This window comes from Ursus americanus, chromosome 16 (assembly GCF_024610735.1).
Source record: "Ursus americanus isolate L20-20 chromosome 16, mUrsAme1.1.p, whole genome shotgun sequence".
NCBI classification, from domain to species: Eukaryota; Metazoa; Chordata; class Mammalia; order Carnivora; family Ursidae; genus Ursus; species Ursus americanus.
In genome coordinates this window covers 22,231,856-22,258,590 of record NC_142142.1, presented here as the reverse complement: position 1 = coordinate 22,258,590, position 26,735 = coordinate 22,231,856, and positions in this window count along the sequence as shown.

The window sequence follows — 26,735 nt, the reverse complement described above, 5'->3', positions numbered from 1 at the left end:
CTGCTGTATCTCCAACACATAGATTAGGGCCTGGCACCTACTAATTCCTCAATAAACACTTGCAGAACAAAGAAATATCAGTAGGAATCAAAACCTGGTAATTAGGGTATAGGTTGGGGCCAAAATCTGCCCAATACAAATATAGTGAAGTCCTCCATTCCTGCTGCTTGGAAGTGAGAACCAGCCACAGGACAGTAGATATGAATAGAGTTACCCAAACTGAACCCAACATTAGTCACACTTTGAGTGTGATTTGCGGGTTTGGCTAGAGTTCTTAAATGTTACAGTTTATAAGAATCACCTGGGAAGCTTGTTTAAATGCAGATTCCGGAATCCTTATCCCTAGGGATTATAATTCAGTAGGTATGGATTGGAGTTCAAAAATCTGGATTTTTAACAAGCACTCTCAGGATATTCTGATACACAAAGTCCTTGGATGACAATTTGAGAAAACAAATAAATCCCTCAAGGCTTCGGATTAAAAATCATTCTTAGAGATTGAGGAAGATCCTGCTGTTGGGTATTTTGCCTATGGAAAAGAAAGGTTGCAGAGGCTGGGAACAAGTGAAGCCTGAGGGTGTCAGAGCATCATTGCCTGCTCAATTTCAGCACTTGTTAGAATGTACTTTCTGCAATCTTATTCTCAAAGATTACATTTTAATATAAAAGTGACTCTGATGCCAGAAGCCCAAAAGTCAGACTTTGAGAAATACTGGCATAAAAGGAAAGGAAGTGGAGGGAAATTAAATATATATATGTGTGTGTGTGTATGATATATATATGTGTGTATGATATATAAATATAAATATAAATATTATATATATATATAAAATTACGTGTGTGTGCCAGGCACTGCACCAAGAGAGCTTTACACAGAGGTAACTATTACCATCGTGGGCCATTTTACAGATGAGAAAAATGAGAATCACCCACTATATAAGTCCTTGAGGTTACACTGGCAGGAAAGAGGTGAGCTGTTATTAATAAAATAAATCCTGAATCTGCAGTCCATGATTCTTCTACTGCTCTTAGGTTTACCTACTATTCACAGTGATCGTCATGTAGTACATATATAACGTGCATATAGTTGTGTAAACCCTTCCACAATCAAGATAGAAAAACTTACCATCATCCAGAACATTCCCTGGTACCATTTTGCCATTATTCCCTTTCCCCCACCATGAGACCTTGCCAAAAGATGATCTGATTCTATCCTTAGTTTTGCCTTCTCCAGAATTTATACAAATGGAATCATGCTTTATGTTGCCTTTCATGTTTTGATTTCTGTAGCTTTACAGTAAACACTGAAACCAGACAGTGAATCTCAGTCCTCCAACTTTGTTTTTTGATTGTGTTTTGCCTGTTCCAGTTCTTTCACTTTACAAACAAATTTTAGATTAAGCTTATAAATTTCTACCAAAATTTAAAAAGCTTGCTGAGAGACTGATGTAGCTTGAATTTAATCTATAGATCGATCTGAGGAGAATTTGGGTCTTCTAATTGATGAACACTGTTTATCTGTTCATCAGCTTAAATTTTTATTAATTTCTCTTAATAATGTTTTGCAATTTTTAGCATACAAATCTTATACATACTATTAGATTATCACTAAGTATTTCAGACTTTCGTGCTATTATGAATATTATTTCCTTATTTGAATTTCATATTGTTTATTGCTAGTCCCATAATCCTAAAAATGAGTGCCATCTTAAATTTTACATCCAAGCTGACTCTTCTGCCTCACCTCAATATTCCCTGCATTGTATATAAAATACAACTAAATTTTCTACATTGCATTATGTCCTGTAATTTTGTTAAACTCACTTATTAGTTCTAGAAGCTTTTTTGGATATATTTTTGATGATTTTCCCATGTAGATTATAATGTCATCTATAAGTACTAATTCTTTCCTTTTCAAATCGTATGGATTGTTTGTTTTTATCTTGTCATATTGTTTTAGTTAAGATCTACCTCCAGTAAAATATTTAATAGATTTAGTAATAGAAGACATTTTTTACTTGTTCTTGATTTTTAAGGAAGAAAGCATTTAATCCTTTGCTCTTAGGGGAAAGTTTTTCATAGATGCTCTTTTTCAGACTGAGAAAATTCCTTTTTATTTATAATGTACTGAGAGTTTTTACTATAAATAAATGTTTAATTTTTGTCAAATATTTTAATACATCTATTGAGATCATTATAAAATTTTCCTCTGTTCATATTTTGTTTATATATTGAATTAAATTATTTTCCAGTGTTGACATAATGCTTCATTTATGAGATGAAACCTACTTATCATGATATGTTATACTTTTTAATATATTGATGCACTCCGTTTACTTTCGTACACTAGGAAAATATTAACCAAATTTGATGCTAATTGACTTTACAACAAGTGACAAAGATGGACACGATATGATTACAAAGGGTCAATTCAACAAGAATATATAATGATCTGAAGTGGGTATGCATACACAGAAATTCAAAATGCAAAAAGCAAAAAAACTAATAGAGCCAAAGGAGAAATAGACAAATCCACAATTATACTTGTAGATTTCTGTGCTTCTCTCATAATAATGGCTAAAAGAAGTTGACAAAAAATTTGTAAGACCAGTACTGAGTTATCAACCAATTTGGCCTAATTGTTTTTATAGAATCTTATAACCAACAAAACATAAAACACATTTTTCAACTGCGTGCAGAACACATCAAGATAGATCAGATTTTGAACATAAAAAAAGTCTCAACAAATTTAAAAGTATTGAAATCTTAAGAGTATGTATGTAAAACACAATGGAATTAAACTAAAAAAAAATAGGATGCATTTCCAAGTATTCAAAAATTAGAGCTTACACTTGTAAATAACACATGGATAAAGAATAAAGCTCAAGGGAAATTAGAAAATGTTTTAAAACAAGTCAAAATGAAAGTATAATATATCAAAATTTGTTGGATACAGCTTATAGTAAAATTTATAGCACTAAAAACACAAGAAAAGAAAAGCTTCAAATTAATGTTCTAAGACTCCAACTTAAGAAACTATTCAAAAGAAGACCCAATTAAGCTCAAAACAACTGGAGAGAAGGAAATAATAAGTGTAAGGGTCAAAATCAATGAAGTAAAAATCAATGAAATAGAAATCTGAAAAATAATAGAGAAAATTCAGTGAAACCAAAAGTTAGGTCTTTGAAAGGATGATTAAACTTGATATATCACTAGACAGATTGAGAAAATACAAATTATCAAAATTAAGAATTAAAAAGACACTACACTTACTAAAGAGACAATAATTTACGTGAAAAGGCAAAGGATCTAGTCCAAAATTATTTTATAATTTTTTATTATGGTAAAAAACAAAATAAAATTTACTATCTTAGCCAATTTTAACTATACAGTGCAGTAATGTTAATTATATACATATGTTACTACAATGGATCTCTAGAACTTTTTTATCTTGCAAAACTGAAGACCTATACTCATTTAATTATTCCCTCTTCTACCACTCCCCAGCTTCTGACAACTACAATTCTAAGAGTTTGACTACTTTAGATACCTACTATAAATAGAATCATGTGATATTTGTCTTTTCCTGACAGGCTTATTTCATTCAATACAGTGTTCTCAAGATTTATTCATGTTGTGGTAGATGACAAGATTTCCTCCTTTTTAAAGGCTGACTAATATTCCATTGTATGTATGGATCACATTTTCTTTATCCATCCATTCAGGGATGAATATGTGTGTTGCTTCCACTTCGGCTACTATGAATAATACTGCAATGAGAGCACCCCATGTGTAAATATCTCTTTAGGATTTTTTCTATACTTTTAGGTAAATAGCCAGATGTGGGATTGCTGAATCATATGGAAGCTCTACTTTTAATTTTTTTGGGAAACCTACATCTATTTTCCATAGTGGCTGCACATTTTACAACCCCACCAACAGTGTACAGGAGTTTTGATTTCTTCACACCTTCACCAACACATTTTTATTAATTGTTATTATTATTATTCATAGTGGCCATCCTAATTGGTTAAAGGGGATATCTCATTATGGTTTTGATTTCCATTTCTCTGATGATTATGATGTTAAGCATCTTTTCTTATATTTATTAGCCATTTATATATCTTCCTTGGAGAGATATCTACTAAAATCCTTCTTAACTTCTCCTAGTAACTTGAAGGGATGTTCTTGTCCAGTTGATCTCTCAAAGAATTCTTAGACAAAATTTAGACCTCATTTCCTCTCTGGATTTCCTAATCTACCACAAGGTAGAAGCTTCTTTACTGTCTTTCTGGCTTCATAAATACCAGCTTTCATGCTGTGTGGGGACTGATTCAGAGCATTTATACACCTACTGTTCTATGCCGAAAATAAGATGAAATTGTTTCCTAGGCAACTATTTCATGGAACATGCACAGTTTTCCTTTGAAGGTGTGTTAAATGGCACAATTTACTATTTATTATTTTAATTTGTTCATTTTTAAAGTTACACTCTATGAACCATGTGCTTTAGCATGCATAGATTGTTAATTAGATAACTAAATTCTAACCAAGTTCTAACTTGTGCACAAGGAGGGCCAGGTGTTCTTTTCTGTGGGAACTCTACATGGAAAATAAAAAGGGGGAGGTGGGGTGTAGGTACCGAAGGAAGCATGGAAGGAAGGAGGGAAGGAAGGAAGGAAGGAAGGAAGGAAGGAAGGAAGGAAGGAAGAAGAAGAAGAAGAGAATAAGAAGAAGAATAAGAAGAAGAAAAAGAAAGAAAGAAAGAAAGAAAGAAAGAAAGAAAGAAAGAAAGAAAGAAAGAAAGAAAAAGAAAGAAAGGGAGAGAGGGAGGGAGGGAGGGAGGGAGGGAGGGAGGGAGGAAAGAGACAGGGAAGAAGGGAAAGAATTGACTAATGAATACCTAACCATGGGATTGTTATGTAGATGGAAGCAAAATGCTTAGTAAGATGCTTGGCACTTATTGTATGCCCAATCAATAGTAAAATTATTATTTTTTATTTGTTAAACAACAAAAAATTACTTCTGTGTCAAAAACTTGGGCAAGAACTCAAGTGTTCAATGTATGAGGAAACATGGTCTGAAGGGTGTCTGAGATAGCATATTTAGGCCTAGGACATCATTAAAGGTCAGGCATTGATAGACACATCTTTCCTTTATTGGCCTAAATTGACATTAGAATGTAGACATGTACAATCTGGGTGAAATTCACCCAATTCCTTCAACTATCCAGCACCTCCTGTTTAGAAGACTTTATATGAAGTATTTCATATGCATTAGCTCTTTAAATTCTGACATGGTTACAAGAAAGATATTGTTGATTTTTTAAGACATGAAACTTATTTATAGATTTTAAGTGATCAGATCAAGCTTGCAAGAGCTATTTAAATCTAAGAACTAGAATTCAAACTCAAGTCAGATCCTTGATGTTAACCACACACTAATCTAGAGGTCCTCTGCTTTGCTCTTTCTCCAAGGAACTTGGTGTGGCATTCTCATAAATACAAAAGTAGCTAAATAATATTTGACAAAATGTGCTAGACAAACCAAGATATGGCTTATCTAGTAGAGTAAGGAATCCATAATACCTGATACTCCAGGTTATGAGCAGAATGCAAATCAAATTATAAATTATTTTGGTAGTACTTTCTCACTGGAGACTTTTAATAACACAATTTGATAAGTACATTTAACAGTGATTTATGGTGTTATTATGTCAAACCTGATACCATATCAATGCCTCAGAAACGCACTGAATAGGTTCAAGGAGAGCTCTAAGAAACAATTATGTCCTGTCCTTTTTTCCTTCTCCTGTCTTAAGTCATTTCAAAGACAAACCTCAAGAGGGGTGCCTGGGTGGCTCAGTCAGTTGGGCTTTGGACTCTAGATTTCAGCTCAGGTCATGATCTCAGGATCATAAAATTGAGCTCTGCGTGGGGCTTACACTGAGCTTGGAATCTGCTTAGGCTTCTCTTTCTCCTTCTCCCTCTGCCTCTCCCCCCTTGGTTGCACACTCTCTCTTTTAAAAAAATAAATAAACAAATAAATAAAAAACCTCAGTAAAAGATGTGCTGAAACAAGAAATGAAAGATAGCCATTAAATGAGCTGACACCCACCTTCAGCTAGTTTTATAAACTAGACAGTTATTATTTCATTTAATTTGTGGCAGACTTTCTTAATTTGATACTCTTGCATATTTTAGAGGAAACAGCTTACAACAAATTTTAGGTAAATTTTCTTATATAGTTTTGAAACTATCAAAACATAAATGCTCTTGTCAGTTAGAAACATACTTCCTTTTTCTTTTTCAGAACTGAGTGCTATCCTCCTATAGGCTGATGACATTGCATGAATTTTCATTTAAGAACTGGCTTGGACAGAGGCATTCAACTGATTCAACTTTTGGGGCTTTCTCCCTTGGATAATGAAAGTAATATCTCAGTTTCCTTTGTCAGTTTGAACCCAGACTAATAGTGCCATGTTGACAAATAAGATGCTCTGAGACATTTCAGTTGATTAGGCGTTGAAACTGAATATGCTTTCTGGAAAATGGATTGAACATTTATATGCCCTTTTAAAAAATCATTTTATTTTATTTTAATTCCAGTATCGTTAACATAATAGTGTTTTAGTAGTGTCGGTGTACAATACAGCGATTCAACAATTCTATACATTACCCAGGGCTCATCATGATAAGTGCACTCCTTAAACCCCATCGCTAATTTCACCCATCCCCCACCCCCTCCCCTTTGGTAACCATCGGTGTGTTTTCTATAGTTAAGAGTCTGTTTCTTGAACATAAGAACTAGGAAGAAAGGGATAAAGAAAGGGGGGGGTAATCAGAAGGGAGAATGAAGCATGAGAGACTCTGAACTCTGAGAAACAAACTGAGGGCTTCGGCGGGGGGAATGGGATGGGCTGGTGATGGGTAGAAGAAGGGCACGTATTGCATGGTGCACTGGGTGTTATATGCAACTAATGAGTCATCGAACTTTACATCAAAAACCAGGAGTTACTGTATGGTGACTAACATAATATAATAAAATATAATATAATATAATAAAAAATATTATTATAATAAAAATATTTCAAAAAAGTCTGTTTCTTGATTTCTCTCTCTTTTATTCCTTTGCTCATTCATTTTGTTTCTTAAATTCCACATATGAGTGAAATCACATAGCATTTCTCTTTCTCTGACTGACTTACTTTGCTTAGCATTTTACTCTTTAGCTCTATCCATGCCGTATGCACTTTTAACAGTGCTTTAAGCATATCATCTTGGATGAGGTATGGTGAAGCCAATCACAGATCAGGAGAGAAAAAACTGAAAGAGTTTTACAGTTTGTTACTCACAGTTCCCTGGGGAGAACACAGCATGCTGAGCAGGCCTACTCAGGGGAAACACCAGATTGGTCACAATACAGAAGGAAAGATGAGAACTGTGGGCAAATGCCTTTATTGTGGTTTCCATGGGGAAACAAGTTTGCCCTGAGCTGCTTTGGAGAGTTTCAGCATGCTCTGGGGAATAGGTCCTGTCCATGGTTATCTGGTACCTAGTGTTGGAACAATTAGGGCAGGTGTGTAGTGGTCTGGAGCGTGATAACCTGATAGAGAGCTACTTGGGGGAATGGACTTAATTGGCTACTCAACTGAACCTTGAGTACTGTTTCTTGGCGGTACATTTCTACAAGCTGGGGCCTCAAAATTCAGTCAAGATAGCATTTAAAAAACTATGTTATGAACAGAAAAATAGAAAAAGTTAAGGTATATGACTTTTGTTGTTGTTATTTGTTGGTTTTGCTATTGATTCTCCAATCCCTCGCTTTTCTTGCGGATTAGATGATAAAGTTTTTTTTTGCCACTGCCAAATTGTTCAACGACTTGTTTCATTTTCCTCCTGGGTGTAAAGGAAGATTATGTTTTCCAATCTCCCTCATAATTAAGTTGGGCCATTTGACTTAATTCTGGCCAACAGAATGTGGGTGGAATTGATACACACCATATTTAGGGTCATAAAACCCTCACTTTCTCCTTTCCCACTCCATAGACATTTGGAAACTATGTATTGAAAATAGCAGTGCCACAAGATAAAAATTACCTGCATCCTAAATTAATATGTAGCAGAAAAGACACCATTTCTTGCATCTACCCCAGCTGCTCCACTGTCCCTGCTGACTAACATGAGCAACCAGTAAGTCTTTTTGAGGTTTAAGGATTTATCTATTACAGGAGCTAGGGTTAGTTATGCTAACATGAACTAATTTATCTGTGAATACTTGGTCTTTTTTCAGAGTGATGGCATTATCGGATGGGAATATTTAGAATTCAAATCTCATAAGGAAAAAATTATGCTGCTAGTAACATATGACACTAAGGTTATAACACGCCTGCATAGTACAATGAAAATAATGTTTTTCTCTGTTTGGTCAAATACAATAGAGTATTAATGTAGATTCTAAATAAAAGATTAATAAATAGAATTCAGCAAAATAGTAAAAGCATAACAAACCACTTCAAATGCAGCTTATTCTAGAAATAAAAGAATGTTTTATTGTTGGGTAACACTACCTAATTTTACCAAGAGTAACAAATAATTTCCAAAAATGCTACAAAAATTGTCAGAATTCAACATCTATTTTTGATAAAATAACAATAGACAGACATGCATCATGTTTGCTGGAAAACATTTTCTTGTTAAAATAAAAAATACAACAAAGCTGCCATTTGTTACCACTATTATGTAGCATCATTTTCGAGTTATTAGGCAGTGCAGTTGGAGAAAGGAAGAAAAAAGAGGTATACAAATTAGAAAAGATATAAAATTATCATTCTCTGGAGATCATATAATTGTTTATGTAAAAGTAAATCAATTTTGCTTTGTTTAAAGTCAAATAAAAAAATCTACAAAAAATAAGATAATTTATTAAGTTGAAAATTAATTTATAAAAACCCATTAGCTTCAAACAAAGGACACCAAACAAAACAAAACAGTGAAAATAAGACTCCCATTTCAAATAAAAATTAAAAGAAAGTAAATTTATAAACAGAGAAGGTTTCAATAAGATAAAAACGTTTGAGGACAATTGAGAGATACAAAAGAAGGTTTTTAAGGAAAGCAAAAGATGAAGACATCAATTCTGCCCAAGTTGCTTAAAATTTAACACAATGTCAATAAAAATGCCTTGAGATTTATTGGGTGTTGGGGGGGAGGTTAGAGAAACAGATTGTTTTTTGTAAAATAAACAACCAGGAATAACCAGTAAAATTCCAAGAAAAGATACATACTGAAAAGGAGTTAACTTTATCAGATATTATATCAGAAAACTATGTTATTACTGTATCAGAAATGTTCATGGACAGACAGCTCAGTGGACTAGAATATAAATCAAGAACAGCGTTTCTCAATTTCTGTACCAGTGACCTCTCAGGATGCGTAATTGTTGTCAGGTGCAGTGTAGGATGTTCAGCCACAAATGAGGCCACTAAGTAACACCTGCCAGTAACACTTCCAAGTTATGACAATCCAAACAGCTCCAAATGTTTCCCAAGAGACAAAGTTGCCATTAGTGGGAAACTATTGATATAAAAATGAATCCAAATATAATTGACTGCTTACTATATGAAAAAGGTGGCCTTACAAATCAGTAGAGAAAAGATAGATATTTAATGTCATGGTTAGTACAACTGGGTAGTTTTCTGGAATAAACAACGTTGGATGTATACCTCATGATTTAACAAAAAATAAAAATTTAGAACAAAATAAAGTCTGATAATTCAAAGCTTAAAATAAAAACAGAAACAGAATAGAAACCATAAAAATACTAGAAAAAAATAAAGGAGAAATTTGATTTATAAAAATAATCTTTCTAAATAAGATACAAACCCAGAAGTGATATTAAAAAAATTTGACCAATTTGATTATTTAAATCTTTAAAACTCATTTAATCAACACAAAAAAAACCAAAATGAACAGATAAATGAAAACCTGGAAAAATAATTGCAACTCGTATCACAAAGATCTACTTTTCTTGTTATGAAGAGAGTTTTTACAAATCAAGAAAAGCATAGTAAGCTCAAGAAAAAAGGAAGTAAAGGATAGGGATGGCTGATAGAACTACAAATGACTCATAAGTATATAAAATGATACTTTGACTTATTCATAATAAGAGGCATGCAAATTCAAGCCATACAGAGATGTCATTTTTCTGCTACTGTATTTGTCAGGATCTATATGTGATGAATATACTATCTTTGTAAATGTGTAGGGAAGGAAGTTTATCTTGAAGAATAAAGATGCACTCATTAGGAAAAGAAAGGGGATAAAATTAAGAGCATTTTTAAAAGATATATATCTTGCTGAAGCATTAACTAGAACAACCTGTATGGAGGAAGTTTTAGGAATATCTGTCTAAATTATAACTGAAGCTATTCTTTGGGTATATCCTTGATACGTATTCACAGTTGTGTGAAATGTTATGTTCAATAAGAGTATTTTTTATGATCTGATTGGCAATACCAAAATTCTGGAAACAACTTAATTGTTTACTTATAGATTCTGGTTAAAAACTATAGTACATCTCTACAGAGAAATACTATGCAGCAATGACAAAAGTCAAAGGTGACCATTTGTACTGATAAAGAAAAAAATGGTACAAAACAGTGCCCTTAATATGCTATACTCCATTTGGGTAAAAACAAAAATAACACAAGCATTTCAGACTATATTTAAAAGGACATGAATAATAGGGATACCTAGTTTCACTCATCACTGTCATTCATGATATATTTAAATGGTATATCATATACATTTAAAAATATTCCAAATGAGTACACACAATTTTAAAATGCAATGAAGACATAGCAGCTGAAAGCATCCAGAGTCAGCAAATGGGATACACCCAGTGTGGCTGCCCTGCCAACCCTCTGACTGGGTCACATGTCTCAGAATCACACCTAACCAATGGAGGGGTCACCTTTCTAGCTTTGCTTCACCAGTATGAAGGGACTTAATTGATAAAATTAATTTTGCCATCTTAGACCCAGTCTTATGCTACTCAAATGGAAAACTAATCATGAACATTTCAGGTGCATGGCAAATATCCACCCTTCTTTAAAATTTATTTTATATTTTATACTTGCTACTTGAAAATAAATATTGAGGCAGCTATCATAGGGATAACTAAGAATTCTGTAGGACTTTTGCACTGTTTTTACAGAGTTATTGATTTTATTTTGACTTTTTTATAGGTGTACACCTTAATCATTTTATTCTCTGGGGATCCTTTTTAAGTCTTAATTCGTCCTGGAGTAACTTGTCACACACTCTATCTAGTGGATCTCATTTCCCAGATGACATTCTTTCCCTCTCCCTTTACGTCCTATTAGCTATGTAGTATCCATACTGAAGTTTCTTGCTAGGGTTGAGTCTTGCCATGAACCCCAAATACCTGTCTTATAGTGATAATTGCATAACCCTGGCTCGACTTTTCAGTAGAGGCATTTGGATGTTTGCTTCTCTTCAGAGCCCCAGGAGATCATCTGGCACTAGACTCTCCCCACCTACTTCACATCAAGGATCATCAGACACTTCAGTGCCCTTGTATACATACTGGACTGCTACCTCGAGATGCTGATGCCCACCCAAACCCCACATGACTTCTCTGGTCATTGTAGAAAGAGATTCTAGTTATATTGACTCCTTGATGCGAGCTCTATAACATGATCATCTTCTATAGTCTCTGGGTTAGCCTCTCGCTGAAAGAATACCAGCCAACAGAAGGAAGGAAGTAGGCCAAGAATTAGATAAATCAGAACAAATAAGCAGAATCACTAGGGGAGTGAAGAGGTATTAATTTATTTATTAAAAAAAAAGTTTTGATTGCCAGGCATTGTGTTGTGTTAGAAATACTGAGACGAGTAAGGCCCAGTTGCTGTTCTCAAGCACTCAGGTATTATTAGAGTTACTTTTATCAAAATTATTTTCACATTTTCATAGAAACTTCCAGAGGCTTCATAACTGATACTTTCATGCATTAAAAAAAATCATCCATGGCTACGTTGTATTAGTCTGGGTGTTGCTTTATGATGATGTCTCTTTGATATCTACTGTAAGTAATTACTGCAGGATGGAGGCTCTTTGATATCATGAACTGTAGGCCCACCAGGCATCTTCAAGAGGAAAAAGGCTGTTTCCATTGTGATCCTGCTCTTACTTCCCAGTTACATGTATTTGACTTTTAGAACGTGTAACAGTGTATAACTGTAACTTTCTAACATTTGATCACCAGATCTTAAATTTGTATCTCCTGGGTACTTTCAAAGCCCCTGTAAACTGCAGCTTGTACAATGCTCTATCCTAGCACTCATCCAACCATTTGTCACTGTTTTCTCCCCTGTTTCCCACTCTGCTATGAGACCCCTGGAACATAGGGCAGTTAGAGTATATGGCTTAAAAATTGGTTTGCCAGGGGTGCCTGGGTGGCTTAGTCAGTCAAGCATCTGCCTTTGGCTCAGGTCATGATCCCTGGGATTGAGCCCCACTTCAGGCTCCCTGCTTGGTGGGGAGCTTGCTTCTCCCTTTCCCTCTCCCTCTGAAAATTGGTTTGCCAAATTTAACAAATAAAAAAAAAAGACACCAGTTAAATTTTAATTTTAGGAAAACAAAAATAGGGTTTTTTTGTTTGTTTTGTTTTATTTTAGTATAAGTATGTCCCATGACATATTTGGCATACACTTACACTAGAAAAAATAATTCTTCAACCTGAAATTCAAATTTAAGTTGGTTTCCTATATTTTGTCTGATAATACTACTTTAAAGATGTCTTATAACCTGAAGGTTCTATAATTCTGTCTTTATAAATATTATTTAACTAAAGGACACAATTTAATCACTAACAATGAGAATTTTTAAAATCAACATTACATCAATCCTATTATCAAATACTGTTGCTGGGTATTCTGCCTTTATACTTACATTTATATATAAAAATAAAAACTATATATATAAACATGTAACTATAAAAACCACATATATTTGTATATTTATTCAATGTATCATGCATGTTTCCAATTGGAAATCAATAATTCATAAGAAAATGCATAATATAATCACATAAAAATGATTGGATTAAAATTTTGAAGTAACAATAATGGATCTGACAAAATTGAGAGCTTAAATTTAGGTAGAATATATTTATGGTAGAAAATGCCAAGATTTCTTGGGAAATTTTAAATTATATTTTCCATATTATTTGGTGCAAGAGAGTCGTATTTAGAATGTTTTGAATTTAGAAATCAGCTATAGGTTATTAACTTAATTCCCCTGAAGCACAGCTTATGCCCTCGAGTTCTATTTCCTCACTAGATCTTTATTGGTATTATAGATCTTATGTTTCCCCGGAAGAAGGAGATCTATGTTTATATGCATTTCATCAGAGAAATAAAGATAAGGCTGGTCCACTCATCTACTGTCTACCATCTATCTGTCTAAAATTTTAATTTGTAATGCCTGATGCGTGTTTATTTCTCTTTCTTGCACTTCTTTCCTGAGATGGTAATTTATTATCTAAGTTAAAGGCAGTTTAAGTTAAGGACAGTCTTCCTTGGGATGCCAGGAAGAGAGGAAAGATTCTAATTCAAAGATTCTAGAAATAAATGACGAGAGAAAAGAAATTTTTCTTATTATTTAAAAGACCATGAAAATGGTCACCATGGAAACCAGACATGAGTCCATGAAACATCAAGAGATCAAGAAGAGAGGTCTTGAGCTGAGCCTCTGAGTCTTAAATGTGGAATGCTGACATAGATTTTAACCTTCATTTGAGGATAACTTCTTTATAAATTATATGATTTATTTTAGATTATGCAGCCTTGAGACTTGACAATTTTTGTAAAATTCTATTTGTACTGTTTTCTTTTCACTTTCCCCCCTCCTTCCATCCCTTCCTTTTTTCTTTCTCCTTAGCTCTTTTTCTTTCTCTTTTTCTTCCTGTCTTCACTCTTTTCTTTTCTTCCTCCTTCTTTTCTTTTTTCATCTTCTTATTTTTTGAGTGAAGATCTATGGTGAGAAATGTGAAAAAAAGAAGATAGGACAAAACGCCCTTGCCTTTTCTAAATTAAAAATATTTCTAAGAACTGGAAAAAATAATACAACATTAAAATCTAAAATGAGAGCAATAATTAGAAAATCGATCATTTAATATTCTAAGTGAATATTCTAGCTAGTAAGAGAGCTACTTCACAGTTTTCCTAAAATTTTGACCCTTTCTTGAGGATTTCCTTATATAATTACATATGAATACAAATAGAATGTAGTGAAAAAATAATCATCAGCTGGTATAATTACAAATACAGGAAATTGTTTACAAAAATTTCGAGTAAGACAACCAGAATACAATTTTTATTCATGTATCATATAAATGCAACTAGACTTTCAGAACCCAGAGGTTGTTGTACTTTGTAACCTTTTTACACAGTGCAAATTCTGACATGTAAAAACTCCTCAATTAATATTTGCTTGAGAGTCTATAAGTACATCAAAACACATACACACATGCATGCACACACACATATATATAATTTTTAAAAGTTGCATGTAAAATGCAAACAAATAAAGCTAGTTTATTTTGAAGATAGAACATTGAATCAATGATCTTGCAATATTTTGAACATTATTCCTGAATGTACATTCATAAAACAAATTGCTATGTTTTATATATAAAAACATATTTTGCTTTCTTTTATTTTCCTGGAAGTGCAGTGATACCTCTTTGAGACTCTTTCTCTCTGTCTCTCTCTCTTTCTTTCTTTCTTCCTTTCTTGAGAGAGAGAGAGCGCATGCAAGTGAGTGCACATGTGTGTGTGAAGTTTGGGTAATAGAGGGAGAGGGAGAGACAGAGAACCCCAAGCAGGCTCTAAGCCCATCTCAGAGCCCAAAGTAGGGCTTGATCCCATGACCCTGAGATCACCACCTGAGTCAGAATCAAGAGTCAGATGCGTAGGGGCACCTGGGTGGCACAGCAGTTAAGCGGCTGCCTTCGGCTCAGGGCGTGATCCCGGCATTATGGGATCGAGCCCCACATCAGGCTCCTCCGCTATGAGCCTGCTTCTTCCTCTCCCACTTCTCCTGCTTCTGTTCCCTCTCTCGCTGGCTGTCTCTATCTCTGTCGAATAAATAAAATCTTAAAAAAAAAACTTAAAAAAAAAGAGTCAGATGTATCACCAACTGAGCCACCCAGGTGCCCCTTAATTTAAGATTTTATAATAAAAACATTTTGTTCTAGAATATATGAAACAAGTATGTCAATATTCACAATTTGGACAATTTATGTGTCAAAGTATAGAGGTGTTTGCAGGAATAAGGCAGCGTGAAATATTGTAAATAGCATGAGTGTTGGGTCTCAGGATGTTATTTTACCTTTCAAGTAGCTATTTTAAACTTGTGTGGTAAGGGCAAACTACTTCACCTCTCTGGGTTTTATCATCTACTTCCCACATTTGGTATGAAGAATATTTGGAGATTATATGTGTGTTTCTAATAGAAAGTATGCCTTTAAAGTCTTCATAAATGTGAAATGCAGGAGTTTATTTTAAAAGATTCCCATTATCAGCAGGGGCTAACAGGCCATGAATCTCATAGAACTTATTTTCCTGTGATCAAACCATGCTTTGCTTAAAATATGGTACCTACACTCTTATTACTCTTATTTATGAAATACTTTATGCCATATTAATTTAAAATGAGCACAAAAGGTTTAAATAGATTGGGCAGTTGTTCTGAATATTGGCTGCACAATAGAATCATCTGTGACACTCTTAAAAAAACTAATTCCCTGGGTCCCCACATGATACTAATTAAATCAGTGGTTTAAGAACCTCTCCTAAATGATTCTAATGTGTAGCCCACGTTTTAATGTGTAGAACCCTAAACTTGAAAGCTTATGGGTCTGCACTCATTTTAGGGTGCTTTAGAATCTAGCTTACAAGAATCTGGATGGATTGATAGAATGTATTCATTAATTTATTCATTAAATATGTTTGGTAACCACTGCATGCTAGCCACAATACTAAGGTTGGAGAATTCATAAAATATGATGCCTACCCCCCAAAATTTGCATTGTATCAAAGGAGAAGGGAACCTAAATGAGTAACTATGGATTGAAACGCTTCTAAATTATGCCAATAACAGAAAACATTGCATGGTAACTATGTGCAAGGCACTGTTCTAAAAACTTAACAATAGTTAATTCCTTTAATACTAACAATGGTCTTATGAAGTAGTTACCATTACTCTTGGACTACATCATAGATAAAGAAACTAAGACACAGAAAGTTTAAATAATTACTTTATACACAACCAGTAAGCAACACAACCGAGAGTCAAATCCATGCAGATTGAATTCAGAGATACCAGGTAGTGCCTATCTGGCTTCTCATCTTCAGTACTTAGGACTAACAATGTGTTGAATGCTTACCATGTGCCAAGATCTGTGTTTTACAAGTATAGCTTATTGAGTTTTCAAAATTAACCCATGGAACTCGTATTTCCCCCCACTTTATAGATACGGAAGTTAAGGAGCAGAACTGAATACTTTATCACTTCAGCTGTAGCACATGGGCTCTTGGGCCCATGTGTTCTTGATGGATGGGCCTCAATGTTCTTGATAGATCCACATGCCTAGCACAGATCAACATCCCTGATAAATCTTGAGGAGATGTAAAAACCAACTATTTAACAAAATAAAAGAAGGTATCAGTTCAGGGGCGCCTGGGTGGCACAGCGGTTAAGCGTCTGCCTTTGGCTCAGGGCGTGATCCCGGCGTTACAGGATCGAGCCCCGCATCAGGCTCTTCCGCTATGAGCCTGCTTCTTTCTCTCCCACTCCCCCTGCTTGTGTTCCCTCTCTCGCTGGCTGTCTCTATCTCTGTCGAATAAAAAAAAAAAAAGGTATCAGTTCATCAATTTTCAAATTTCTGGCATTGCACTGATTACTACATAACTTTAAATTATTGACTTTAGCTCAATAAACTACTTATAAGACAATGAAACATTGAAAAACAACGGAAACCTCCTAAATCACTCCAGTGAGTGTTAGGTTAATGTTAGATTTTAAGTGGTTAGAACTCTTTATATTTAAATGTATTATAAATAGTTGCAACCGTTGTATGCATATCATTAAGAACATAATTGTCTTTTATGTATACGGGGCAAAGTTTCCAAGGATTCTATTAAGCAATGATTCTGGTGCAAAATTTCCAGGGATTCTATTCCAAACCCTGTTTTGAAGGATAAAAATCTGTATAACTTTACTCGGTCATTTAAATGCAAAACAGAATGCTGCCACTTTATTTAATATATTTTTTATTGTAGTTGAAACAAATCACTTCCTTTGCCAAAAGTATTAACTAAGAGTTACCACAGGGGCGCCTGGGTGGCGCAGTCGTTAAGCGTCTGCCTCTGGCTCAGGGCGTGATCCCGGTGTTCTGGGATCGAGCCCCACGTCAAGCTCTTCCGCTGGGAGCCTGCTTCTTCCTCTCCCACTCCCCCTGCTTGTGTTCCCTCTCTCACTGGCTGTCTCTCTCTGTCGAATGAATATATAAAATCTTAAAAAAAAAAAGTTACCACAAAACCTTGCCTGCAATTTAAATACATTTACAAAGAAACAAACCCTACGAGACTAGAAAGTGGTTTTCAAATTTCCAAGTGTCTTAAAGAGTGAGCCACAAGTCCCAAACTATATGTCTACTGCTTTGCCCATTCTAATGTACAGGATGTAAATAACTGGAAATTAAAATTAACGAATCCTCATTTGCATCATTATCATCACTAAATACCTTGTACTTACCATGTTTCAGGGACTGTACAATTGCCTCACCCCAATATTGCTAATATCTTAGCAACAACCCAACTAGAAAGATACTATGATCTATATTTTAGAGAAGGGAAATAAGAAATTTCTAGTCAATACAAAAAGATAACGTGGAGAGGAATTTTATTTTGTTATCTAAGACCCTAATAATCTAACATCATTATCAAAAATCTTGGCTACACATACTTTTGTACTGGAAAAATAAAGCTAGATTGTAAAGTAATGTTAGAAAAAGAACCATGATTTGCTTGAGATCTCTATAATACTTTTTGGTTTGCAAAGTGACTATATATATAACCAAGAGAACAAGGTATTTTTTAAATTATATTTTCCATTTTCTCATTTCCACATTAGGAAATGAGGTTTTGAGGTTTAGTAGCTTGCCCAATCCCCTCTGGCCCAAAAAGCCAGAGGCAGTTTTGAAGGGTGAAACTGTTAGGCTTGAAATCCAGTAGACACTATGAAACACCCTTTGGGTTTGGGTTCAAAGTCTAATTAGATCTGGTTATTCACTGTGGGCTTCCAGGAAAGAAAGTGTTTTCCCTATCATAATGACAGAGTGAAACATGGTCAATGATCATGGAGTGGAAAGGAGTTTCCAAGAGCACTGGTTGGATAGGACTTTGTCCTGGAAAACACTGACCCAAATACTTGTAATTTCTCAAGTACTGAGAAATAAAGCTTTTTATTATTATTTTTTACCCCGTATCAGACAAATGAAAAACATTCCATATTCTAAATCTGTCCTGCTTGGAGAATAGAGATAAGTAACACTAGACCCATAAGTTACAACTTCTTTGACTTAAATTTCCATATTTTGCCTGGAACCTAGATTGGAGTTTTATATAAGACCATGTAATATGAAAAAGGTTTGTATTTTTGTTGTAAAATTCTTGTTGAAGGCCTTGAGTCTTTAAGGACAATTTATACAAGGGTCTATGTAATAATATCAGCATTTACTAACAGAATTATTTTTCGAAGAACAAACTCATTTTCTTATATTATTGATAATAATAATTAGGTAAGACATCTGCCCTCTTCTTATTGTTTGCTAGTAAACTCATAAGTAAATGTTTTCTGGTAGACCACAGATCCTGCACTAGTCAAAAATACTGGAGTGTTTGTCACTTCCTCTTTCGGCATGGCTTTTATTTTCTATTTCTAATGACTTTTATATATAATTGTTTTGTTCACATTTAGGGACAGTTGAAATTTATTAAATAAAATCTGATAAAATAACCTCCATTTTGCAGTTGAGCAAATTGAGATATAACGAAGGTTTTCCAAGATTTAGTTCATTGACACCAATGTCTTTTCAGTTTCTAAAACATGGCAAGTGTTCTGCCTCAGAAGTTCCAGCTGTTGTTTCCTATGCCTATAAACCCCTTCCTTTCTTCTCTCTCTCTGGTCAACCATTTCTCCCCAATCTCCAAACTACACAAACACAAACACACATGCAACATTCTTTGCATAGTTGACTCTTTTGGATCTTTACCTAATATTACTATCTCAGAGAGAATTTTTTGTTTTATTTTTTTTAATGTTCTATAGAAAGATATCCAGGCCCTTCTTCATGCCATGCTATTCTTTATAACTTACCTTGTTCGATTCTTCATTGGCCATCCCACAAGTTGCAAGACATATTAGTTTGTTTGTGTGACCCAACCCTTACTTGACTTTAAGCTTTATAAGGACAAATTCTAATTCATTCACCATTGCATTCCCAACACTTAGCCATACCTGATACATGACTACAATATATACAATGGCTACAATATATGCAGTGGTGCATATATATAATAAATGGTATGAATAAATCAATAAGCATATATATAGGTCATACACACATACTTACTAACTTTAGGTTTTCTAAAGTCAAGCCAGTATTTTGTTCATCATTCTATTGCAGTCCTTTTTATAGTAACAGGCAAAAAATTAAAAGAAAAAAAAAGTAGATGCTTGATGAGTTACCATTAAAAGAATGAAAATAAATTCACTTGGACAAATTATTTTAAAAGTCTACTTTTGATCTGTTATTTGATGGATTCAGATAACCAGATTGTCGTGAAACATTTAGGATTACAATAATCCTTGTGGAATTTAGAACATGAGCTAAGTGTAAGAAGCACAAATTCAAAGATGGAAGAGGGTAAGAGGTAGGGAAGTGTGCCCAGGTTGGGCACAAGTGCTGTCCCTCAGTAGTCTTGCAGACCTCCTTCAAACACTCACGTGACTATCAGTGATGCCAACCAGGAAAATGAAGGGCACTGTGTACAATGTATACTTCTATTTACAGATTCATTTAAATAATCAAACATATTTATTGAGTAGCTTCTATATGCTAGAATTTTCTTCTCAGTGTTTGGAATATATCAATAAAACAAATATTCCTTTCCTTGAGGAGTTTACACTTAATGGGAGGGAGGGGAATAGACAGACAATAAACAATAATCCTGACAAATGAAGAAATGATATAGTATACTGGATTGTATTAAGAGCTATTGGGGGGGGGAAGAATTGGGTAAAGGGGATCAGGGACACTGAGATCATGAGGGAGAATAGATTGTGGTATTAAATAGGGTAGCCTGGGAAGGACATATTTAGGATGAGATTTTAGCCAAGATTTGAAGGAGAGAATTTAGCCCAATGACTACTTGTGAACAGAGCATTCCAAGCAGAAGAAACGGCTAATGCAAAGACCATTAAATTGGAGCATGTCAGGCATGTTTAAGAAATAGCAAGGGAGTCCTTGTGGCTGGAGCAGAAGGAGCAAAGAAAAGGGAAGTGTACTAGGAAATGAGGTCAGAAAGGTAATGGAGTGGGGACAGATTATGTGGAGTCATGGTAAAGACTTGGGTGTTGACTCTGAGTGTAATGGAAAGTTACTGGAGGGTTTTGATTTGAGCTAACTTCCTTAAAAAACAAAAGAAAAAAACACTCTGGCTGCTGTGTTGAATATAGCCTATAGAGAAAAAGTGAAGAAGCTGAAAGACCAGTTTGGAAGCTATTGCTGTAACCAGGTAAAAGATGATGATGGCTTGATTCAACACAGTATCCGTGAAGGTGGTTAGAAGTTGTAGCATTCTGGATACATTTTGAAGGTAGAGCCATTTTCTGACCAATTGTAATGTGTGAGAGAAAGGAAGGATTCAATGAAAATTCCACGTTTTAAGCTTAATCAGTTATATGTATAAATAACTTTTTCATTCCTTTATAGTATTCTATGCAAGATTTACAGTATTTTGATTATTAATAGCTCATCCTAAGGCAAAAGAAATATCTTTGAACATTTTATAATCAAAACTTATTTTGGGGACTTAAAACATTGTTTCTTTGTTCCTTTAAATTTTAATTTTACCTAATTCAGCACATTACCATTATGAGGTAAAGCTATATTGTAAAATGTCCCTGAGCAATTCGAGATTATATGATTGTGTTTTCCTTCTCAGCTGAAAATATCACTATTGTTCAACATGGGGAATGTCCTTTTCATTTTAACTTTTAGAAGTGGATATGTCTTGGTAAACTATGTATTCTTTTTTTTTTTAATGATTGTATTTATTTATTTGACAGAGCGAGAGAGGGAACACAAGCAGGAGGAGTGGAAGAGGAAGAAGCAGGCTCACAGTGGAGGAGCCTGATGTGGGTCTCGATCTCAGGACTCTCGATCATGCCCTGAGCCAAAGGCAGATGCTTAAGGACTGAGCCACCCAGGAACCCAGTAAACTATGTATTCTATTTATGGAGTACTTTATCATTTCTGACATGCTCTGACATGTCTTATCTCATCCCATCATCTCCAAACCCTGGCAGATAGCAGGGCAGGAGATATGCATAGGAAATTGAAGAGTTTAAGTAACTAAGTAGCCACCATGAGAACCCCTTCTCAGGGTTAGCCCACTCACTGATGTGCTTTGAGCTAGTTCCAACTGATGAAGAAGGATTGGGAACTTAGCGTGTCCTATGCTCACTCAAAGCTAAGTAGACCAGGCCAGGATCAAATTTGTGATCTTCTCCTTATCATCAATGCCCCCGACAATTGCGCTAACAAATCATTTTGTACATCAAACTTAATCACATCTCCCGAATCAGCTAGCCACTAGTTCCCCTTTATTTTCCTGGGAACTCTCACTATTTTTGCATTTTTTCATCTATACCATCTTTCTCCTGTTTCTCATTAAGGAAGATCAACCACAGCTTTGCTGGCCTGTCTACAAAGTACTAAAGTTTACTTCCTGGATTGCAATGGAAAGAATCTGAGAAATTAACAATGCCACCATCAGAGAACACAGACAAATGGGGAGAAGAAAGATGCCATTGTGAAGAACAACAAGGTGTGGTAGATAACATATCTTTCTTCTTGTTGAATCCTGAAGCTATCAAAGAACAACTTGTTTTCAAGGGTCTGGTGGGAAATCTACATTAGTAATGTATTCATCATCTTGAGTGTCCTCAGCTTTTGGTAGGTCTTTCATCCAACTGCAGCAAGCACCTGGCTCCTAAAATTCAGCTAGGGAAATGTAATGGGAATAGTAATAATCCTATTACTGCAATGTCTTTCTTTTCTTTAAATTAAACCATGCAATTAATTTATACCAATCTCTTTTCAGAGGCAGAAATGAAGTCTGTTTTTGGAATTTAAAGATAACTTCAGCATTTTTCACAGTCTTGGTAGTTATGGGGGTGGTGGGGGAGGGAAAGGAAAGTCATTTAAGTAAAACATATTTAATTACTACACAGAGAGAAATTTTAATGGAGAGAGAAATTTTAATGGATATAGAAAGAATCGTTTGTAAGAAGTGCAGACAAATGAGAAATGGCATTATTAATAAGTAATGCCATTAAAGAGACCGTTCTTTCTAAGCACTCACACCTCCGAATCATCTTGGGGTTCCCTGACTTCCTGGTTCTCTGTATCCTCCAGCAGTGACGCCCCTTCTCCCAATCATTGTCAGGGGTTTAAGTGCCATTGTCAGGATGAAGCTTATTATCTACCTGCTCCCTCAGTTTCTCTCTGAGTGACACACTACCCACGCCTCCAAGCACAGCTCTTCTCCTTCCGCGGCTCCCAGAGGGAAGCTGAAGAGCTGCAGAGGGAGCCCGAAGCTACTCTCGCCTGTACCCCGAGACTACGAGGCTCCACGCTCCAGGTTACCCACAGAGTCTGTGCCCTGGTCGGTCCACCGCACCCCCCGCCGCGCGCTGCAGGAGTAGGAAGCTGCCCCTGCGCTGCGCTTCCAGCTGCGTCTGCCCGAGTTCGGCACGTGCTCCCGGCGCTGGCGCGAGAGCGCGAGCGCCACCGCCGCGGGCTCCGGAGCCGCTCTGCCTCCCGCCGCCGCTGCCTCCGCCGCTGCCACTCGCGCTCCAGCTGCAGCGCAGGCCGGCACGGGAGCGCAGGAAGCCCGCGAGGAGTGGCTGGCTGGGGGCGCCAGGCTCAGGGCGCGCACCTGGTAAGCACAGCGCGGTTTTCTTTCTTTCAGCTAGAGAGTCACCGCGGATGTAGGATACCGCCGGAGCCCCTCCCCCAGCACGGGAACGAAGAGGATTCAGGCGAGGGGCGGGAGAGCATTCAGGCGAGGGGCGGGAGCGCGGGCGAAAGGGACCCAGGAGGGCAGGTGGTGGGCAGGTGGAGAACTGGTGGAGCCAGGGACGCTGCGAGGTCCTGCAAGTTTAGAAAAGTCACCCTGCAAGGACGTGTGCTGTGTGAATCAGACACGAATTTCTAGTCAGGAACCCAGGCTACCGCGGCGTGGCTCCAAGGAGAGGTTCATGAAGATCATTTTGCTTTTATTTGCATAAGTGAAGGACTTAAGTGGGCTCGTTTCCATAGAAAACGAACTAAAAAAAATCAGAGGAGAAAATAGAGATCTGAGCCAAAGGAGGCATTTGGATTTCGATCTCTGTCTCTCTCTTTCTCTCTCTCTCTTTCTCGCATACCGATACATGTGCACAAAAGGGTGCATAACAAGGGAGGGGGGCTTATCTATTTTTGAGACTATTAGGTGTTTGGCGTCTAGGAAGAGCATTTGCTAATGCTTTACTCTGAAAAGAGGCAGCAAAAGAGGGACCTGGTTTGGTGTGAATGCCAATGTTCCATTTCTAAAATGACACTTCCATGACTGCACTACAGGAGGGAGAGGTTTTCTAGAACAGGGGGCCATTTTTAAGGGGTACACCTGTAACTCTGGACTTACACACTCAGGTTCATGTACTCCCAGTGGGGATAAGGAAATATCCTTAGGCTAGTTTTCTTTATGGAACTTTGGCAAAGGATGGGGTCAGAGAGAGGGACGGTGGGGGTGGGGGAGGAAAGGGAGTTGAGTATGAGTGAGTGAATGGGGTGGTTGAAGGAGCAGGAGCCTGGAAATCAGGTTTGGCATCACTGTGTTCATTTAGTACCACCCTGGATAGTTCCTGGGTTGTTCTCTAGGAAAATGTGTGACCTTGAAAAAGTCCCTTAACCTTTGTGTACTCAGTTTCTCCATTTCCTCCATTTCTGCAAAATGTAGAGATTCTTCTGTGTTTGAGGGCACAAAAGTTCCGTGCAGTAATGTCTGTCTGTGATCGTATGGGTTTTTGGATCTGCATCCAAGGAAGAACCCCCAGAAAATCCAGATAAATGAAGCTTCAAGGCATTCTCCCTCAAAGTATCAAAGACATTTGCAAGCTCCTGGCTGTGCTGTTGGTGTAATGCATGTTGAGAAGTCTGTGGAAATGGTTGAACAGGACAATCAGACACTTAGACTATAGCCAAGGGAACCTAGAGTTCTGAGAGCTGTTTGGAGAGATTCAGATCCACAGAGCCTAAAGTCGCTTCCTTTTTTAAGGTAACAAATAAAGGAGGAGGTTTGGTGGCAAGCTGTAAAGTTCTTTGAATCCTATGGTTTGAGAAATAATCTGGAATTGATTTTAATGCAAGGAAATGAATGGCATCTTACATGAAATGTTGGGCACTCCAGATGGCAGGAAGGTTTTAGAGTGAGATCTGAGAATACTGTAATCTGGGCAGAGGGGTTAGGAGGGAGAGGAGAATGGCTATTCTTCCTGAGACAAGAGTTCCTAGACTCCCAGGAGGCAACTGGCATCTGCCCATTGTCCTTGACACCTCTGCCACTTGTCCAAGGAGGGCATAGGTACTTCTTCCCCATCAATGCAAGCTCATTCCTAGAACTCAGGCATCTGCATCCCAGGTGCTGAGATACGAAGGTGCACATGGGAAAACTCAAGTCCTGGGGGTGCTCCCGATCCCCTTATCATGTGAGCATCTGGCTTCGGAGCTGGTTCACCCCTCCAGATTAGACCTGAAGTCTGTGTTCCTAAAGGAACTCACTGTGCCACTTGGTGGCACCAAAAAGTTGCGCTGAGAACTCTGTTCTCTATAAATACAAACTACCACCCCTCCCTCCTCCACGAGCTCCCCTTCCCCCCTTCCCCCCTTTCTCAGTAGCAGGGAGATTGCTGCACACGCCGCCCTCAGCTCTGCTGTTCTGTGCGCACTGAGCACAGGAGATGAGCTTAAGATCTTCTTGGTGGGGAGCCCGGGAATGGAGAGGCTGGCTCTGCCCCGCTGATCAGCACAGCCCAACTTTATGGGGGGCTAGCTAGACTGCGTCTCACTGCCCGCTGCACGGCCAACAGGGGGGTAAGCTTGCTAAGGGTCTGTGTGCCCAAGTGTCCCCGCACCAGGGAAGGATGTAGGAGCTATCAGCTTGCTGGGTAGCTAACAGTTTGGTTTGGGAGTGGGACGAGTGTGGAGCAGGGCTGGCCAGACCTTGAGCTTGAAGTCCGTTCCATTTGCTGATGGCCTTAGTTAAACCTGTTGGGAGAAAAGGCAAGAGCAATGGGGTATAAAGGAGGGGATGGCTGCAAGGATTAAGACAGCGATCCTGCATGCCTTCAGATCTGAATTCCCTCTCCCTAAGGCCAGGTGCGCATGTTTAGAATGCAGACTGTGCTGCCCCAAACCACCGGAGGGCTTGGAATTGGGAGAAGCAGAGGCGGAGAGGGAAGGAAGGAGAATCGCTTCCCAGTAGATCGGTAAGATGCCGCGACCGAGGCGCCTGCTGCAGGAAGAGGGGGGACAGCGGGTGGTGCTGAAAGCACAGCTCTCACTCAAGCTAGCGTGCTTCTTTCTGAACCCCATTCTGCTCCCTCCCGCTCTTTCCTGTCCTGTGGATGCATCTTTCCCTTTGGAAACACAGCCTGCTAGCTACCTGGGAGGGGCAGCATGAGCAAGGAGCTGAGGAGGGAACCCAGGCTACAGCGACTTGGGGAAAGAACCCCAGTCAGGCCCATGAGCTAGCCAGTGACCAGAGCCTAACCCAGACTTGGGACCTCACAAAGGGAAGTGAAGAGTCTGCCTGGAAGCCTCTTGGAACTGGTGCTGGAATTTCTGACTGCCCTCATTTCCCTCCAGAGCAGGTGCTGTGGGGAAGGGAAATTGAGGAGAGGTTAACAAGCACTTGTGTTTATTTAGGCACAAACCTGGGGCTGCCTCGGCTGAACTGTAAGCTTGAGTAACCAGGCAGATAGATTCTCCAGCACTTCACTTCCCACTAAGAAATTGACACAGGCCAGTGGGAAGGCAGCATCTCCCTTCTACCTTTTTCTTCATTTCCTACATATTGTTTTATTGTTCTGAGTCCCTTGAGACTGGGCCAGAGCTAATCTGTATTCTTAATGTTGGCTTCTAGCCATTTAAGACAGCCAAGTTAACATCGCCTTTTACTATGTTCAGCCTCTTCCCCCAGTGGGGCTAAGCCAAGTTTTTCTGTAGAATCCCCGTAGTTATTCAACATTCTAGACATCCTTTTGAGTTTTGGGTGTTCAGGTATGCTACCTCTTGTTAGGTGTGTTTTGTGACCCTCA